The following is a 5,856-nucleotide window of genomic DNA, read 5'->3' as shown; positions in this document are numbered from 1 at the left end:
GTAAAATGTAGTTCACACAGACAGATTACTACAACCCTGAGCGAACACAGACAGATCACATCAACCCTGAGCGAACACAGACAGATCACTACAACCCTGAGCGAACACAGACAAATCACTACAACCCTGAGCGAACACAGACAGATCACATCAACCCTGAGCGAACACAGACAGATCACTACAACCCTAAGCGAACACAGACAGATCACTACAACCCTGAGCGAACACAGACAGATCACTACAACCCTGAGCGAACACCTAAGTGGAGACTATGATGGAATCACTGGGCAGTGTGGGGTCTGCTAGCCACTGTTCCACCGTGTTCTCTCCTACGCCAGACTACGGTCTGCTAGGCAGCGTTCCATTATGTTCTCTCCTACACCAGACTACCATGGGGTTATGATCCTTCTCTACCTCACACGTGCAGTGGACGGTCAGACTAAAGATGCTCATTTCCATCCGTGATCTGGGGGAGACCTGGAGAACATTCTTTGTCGTCGGAGTGAGTCTGTGTGTCTTATTAGAGGGTGTGTGTGTGTGTGTGTGTGTGTGTGAGAGAGAGAGAGAGAGAGAGAGAGAGAGAGAGAGAGAGAGAGAGAGAGAGAGAGAGAGAGAGAGAGAGAGAGAGAGAGAGGGGCAGGGGTGTAGTGAGTTTGCGCGCGTGTGTGTGTGTGTGTGTGTGTGTGTCTTAACCACAACGACATCTCGTGTAGCGATACTGACGCACATGTGGACGTCTAGCATTCTGGTCCTCCTAGTGAGTACCAGAGTAACGCTACAACCCTAAACCCTTAAGTATCAGCACGCGCTACACTCTAAGCCTGAAGCGCCCGTGTGTCCTACACTCCAACCCTCACGTTTTGGCAAGTCCTGCGCCCTTTACCAGCATGCACGACACCCAAACCCTCGTAAGCACCAGTAACCGTTACGCCATGATTCTACTGCCTATTCAGCCGTTACATCCGTAACACACTCTACACTTTCCTGTTGTAACAGCAAGTGTTACACCCTGATCCTTCGTGTACCAGTAGCGTTACACCCTGACTTATGGTGTATCACTGATGTTACACCCTATGGTGAACCAGTAGTGTTACACCCTGGCCCCTTGTGTAGCAGAAAGTGTTACATCCCAAGAAGTGTTACACCCTGGTCCCCGGTGAACTTGCCAGTATTACACCCTAAGCCATGGTGAACAAACAAATGCTACACCTTGTTCCTAATGTATAAGCAATGCAATACCCTCACTCACTAAAAGAATCTTTTATCCTAGAATTCCTTTCGTTTAAAGAACATAATAATCCCTCTACCATCATAATATACTCGCAGCTATTAAACGTCACAACAAAAGCTTTATTTCCGTATCACTAAAAGAAAAAAAGGGAATTTGCCGATTAAAGAAAAGATCTACCTCACATTGTGAGGGACAAGAGACGTAGAGCTACCGCCTCGCACCACACACACACACACACATACACTGCCGCAGGTCGAAGTGAAAGTATTGGAGAGAATGCACACACCTGATTTGGCAAAGCTTCCCCCAGGGATTTGAACAGCAGATTACTTCCCAACGCACAAAATCAGGTCAAACGTTTATTTTTGCAATGAGGTGCATTAGTGAGATATTGTTTTACAATGAAACTGTGTTCGTGCTGCTACTGGCACAGGCTTGGGTATGGAGAGACAGAGAGTGAAGGGAAAATTCATGTATGTATGGAGTTAATTCATCTACGATGATCCAGGTGAAGAAATTGGGACACGTTTCCCACGCGGATTGAGGGTGGGTGTTATTGGGGACGCGCAGCTCCACTGAGCCCACTGAGCTGGAGGTGTCGGTGGAGTGATTGCCGATGCGCGTAAAATTTTCTCACAGTCCCGGGTGTGTAGCGCAGTAGCTAATAAATATGTGGACGCTCAACTCGCGCGTGTTTTGTTCTTCTTGAAACACATATCAAGGCGAAACAAAGATTCCTTAATCTTTCCACCATTCTTTTTTTCTTCCTACATGTAATTCTCTTATTTATCAATACTTATTTTTGTTTCTTCTTTATAAAGACCAGTTTTACCATCGCCACCCGGACAGCACCTCGACCCAGAGAGAACAGGGCGCACAATTTTTTTTGGTGGAGTGTTTCGAAAGACAAAAACGTTCACTTTAAGAACTTTCGCCTCCGAATTTCCCCGAGGACTTGTCTGTATATTGGTGCGAGACAACGGGAGAAGATCGGAACAGAAGGTGGTATTCACGATCTCTCCCGAGGGAGGGAGGAGAAGGCCTTCAGGACCGAAGCGGTACTGCACACTTCCACGGCCCGCGAGGCCGGGTGTCGCGTATCGACCACCTGCACGACGAAGCTGCCCATTTGCCTCATGTGTGATCAAAAACTCGACGAGGATTTACGAAGTTTGTTGATGGATGGAAAAAAATGTAATGTGAGGAAATGTGTCATAGTTTTCCAGCAGCTGCGAAGGAATTGTGTAGACAATAAGAAATGTTATGATTTGTATTGTTATCACTATCACTAATATAATTATCATTATTAGATTATTGTCAATAGTACTAGCACACACACATACACACACACACATACACACACACACACACACACACACACACATATATATATATATATATATATATATATATATATATATATATATATCTTCTGTTTCCCATTTTAGAAAGTTAATACAAGGAGGGGAGGATTTCCGGCCCCCCGCTCCCGTCCCCTCTAGTCGCTTTCTACGACACGCGAGGAATACGTGGGAAGTATTCTTTCACCCCCCAGGGAAGTGAAATATTGGATATATATCACACACCACCTACCAACTCCCCACAGGGATTGACACAGCATACACCCAACGCACAAAATATCAAACGTTATTTTAATGAAGGGAAATTGTAGATAATAATTTTACATGAAATTGGAAAAACTGACCACAGCTTTATGGTTCAACAGGAGTGAAGGAAAAGTCAATTTAGTTAATCATCTACGATATCCAGTTGATCAAATTTCGACACTGAATCAATAGCTTTCCAACGCAGATTTTAAGCTTGTTTTTGGGTCAACAGCCTGCATGAAAGCCCACTGACGAGTATCGGGATGGTCTGTAGGATGGCCGATGCGCGAAATATTTCGAAGTCGGGGGAGGGCATGGGGCTTAAAATGTGTGAGAATCAGACGTTTTCCCTGACAAGAAAAGATATTAAGCGAAAAAAGATTCCCAACCATTATTTGTATGTTCTTCCTACATATAATTCTATTTGCAGAAGTATTTGGTTGCTTGTTAAAAGACATTTTAGACCATCGCAGCGAGGAAGGTCTGATCCGAGAAAAGGCGTACAATTTTTAGGGAGAGTGTCGAAAAAAAAACGTCACGTTGAAGAGCTTTAGGCTCGATTATCGTGATGGGACTTGTCATGGAATGATGAGGAAAGAGCAGATCGGAATAGAAGGTGGAGGTAGATCCTCCGAGGAAAAGGGGAGGAGAAGCCTTAAGGACAAGGGTATGCACATACGGCTTGGGGCGGGGCCTATCGACACCATGCAGACGAAGCAGGCCATGACATAGTGATGCAATGAGCGAGTGATACAGGGTTTGATGGCAGTGGATTGAAAAAAGGGAATGAAGGTGGTGTATAAATTTCCAGCAAAGCTGCGAAGGAATTTGTACTATTACGTAGTTTGATTGTATTTTGTACTATACTGGGGGGTTGATATCATTTCGATTTGTATTCTAGCTACCACACACGCAAACACGGAACACACACACAACATAAAAAAAAATAATATAAAAATAAAATATATATATATATATATATATATATATATAATATATATATATATATATATATATATATATTCTAATAGTCCACATTTGTAATGATACACACGAATGAAACAAGTGCATTTCGCTAAGATCACTTCCTGGGAAATACATCACAGGAGAGATACATAAAACATATTGAACATCAGTAACGTACGAAGCGCTCCTGCATGAGGTAACACCAAAAAGGCTTGGCTTTCATCCAAGGGGCATTACATCCAACATAAAACGAATAAATACAAATAACTGAATTAGAATAACTGATTAGACCGCTCCGCGGCAGGATGCTGAGAGCAAATCCCCGTGCATGCAAGAGAGCTTAGGGCTCGGGGCAAAGGATGGGGTTGGGAGGCGGGCAACAGGTCCTGCTGAAGGATACGCGCCCCGGGTTGGTCCACAGTGCTGGCAACAGGTCCGCGAGGCTCGAGGCACCACACTGGTCCGTTTGCAACAGGTCTGCTGCGGATGGAGGGGTGGTCTGTTGCCTGTTTGGCTGAGGCAAAACATGACTGACAGCAGCCCCTTCATGTCTATAGTCTATGGTCTGCTGTGCAACAAAGTTAAATCTTTTATTTTAGTATTATTTTTTTCGTGAATTTATTTGTGTTTCTGATAAGCCAAAGGTATTCTATATTTCTAACAGTGATTTCATCCACCTTAAGCCTCTAGTTTTGCAGTTTTTGGTGTAATATATATATATATATATATATATATATATATATATATATATATATATATATATATATACTGGCGTAGAATCTACAGGACTTGAATCGACGTGAGGTTGTTAAGCCACAACTGCTGATACAAAAACTAATCCATTTTGTTATCTTTTGTATCCCATTCGCCAGAAATATTCTCTGAGTCTTTATTATGATGGCTTGCAGTCCTTCTGTTGGGGAATTGAAATCTTCCTATTAATGCACTGGAGTCTTTGAGTTCTTCCGTCCGTTTTCATGTTTCTGGTTTACTCTCAGGACTTAGACTCTTCGTTCTCCTGACGTGGAATGTCTATATTCCTGGCATGGTTATTTTTCTTTTCCTCTTCAGGAGGCTTTACACTCCTGGCTGGAGTTCCAGACTTGGTGTCTCCCCATTCCATGCCCAGACTCGTTATGTTTGCAGCCTTAAGGGGCTTTGTGTATTCCGCTGGAAGTCTCCCAAGTTCAGGGCCAAAAATCTTCAGCTTTTCTCAACTAAAAACTTTACCTTTCAGCCTTAATTAATATTTGAGTTTCCATCGACAAGTCCAATTACAGATGTGTGTTATTCAAGTTCTATACACTTTCTTGTCTTGAAAACTGAACGAAACATTTATCTATGTTTTATGGCTCGTCCCGAATTCCATTTTCGTGTCCTGATAACTTTTAACGTCCAACCGTAACGCATTTTGCTTTTATCCTAAAATCACCAATACTTTCATGGATGTCGTCAGCAACGTATACTGTGTTGTTGTATATCATTTACATGTGTGGGATAATCAGCTGTTGAATCTCCCTACAACACTGTTGCTCTTCATGATCGTCCTCGTCCAAGCTCAATGATGAGATTTTAATTTATCATGTTGTATTTTTTTTGACCAGATATGCATAAACAGTTCGTCAGCAATGAGGTTAGCTGATTTCAAGATACTGGAGATTACCATAGAATTTTCAGTAGCTGGGTCAAGCCTGCTGTTCCCTTAAGCTCCTGCTGTGGCTGCTCTTGGAGTTTCAGTTGGTCAGCTTGAGTTGCAGTGGCTTCGAACTGGGAATTCGAGTCGCTGCGCTTGAGTGTTTAGTTTCTCCTTCCGGAGTTTCCGTTGCTGACTCTGAGGTCTTGGTTGCACCATCTAGTTTCTTCCTTCATTTCAGAGTCTTAAATGCTGATGCCACTGGTGCTGATTCTAGATGTAAATTCGTATCCCTGAGTCATAGACGCTTGGCTACCACACTCAATATTGCTGAACTTGGGTCTGATTGCAAGTCTAAACATAGTGTTTTATAAAATTTTGGTTTAGGATATATCATGAGTTTGCATCACTACTTTCGT

Source organism: Panulirus ornatus, chromosome 16 (assembly GCF_036320965.1).
Source record: "Panulirus ornatus isolate Po-2019 chromosome 16, ASM3632096v1, whole genome shotgun sequence".
In the NCBI taxonomy this organism is placed as follows: domain Eukaryota; kingdom Metazoa; phylum Arthropoda; class Malacostraca; order Decapoda; family Palinuridae; genus Panulirus; species Panulirus ornatus.
This window is presented reverse-complemented; position numbering follows the sequence as displayed.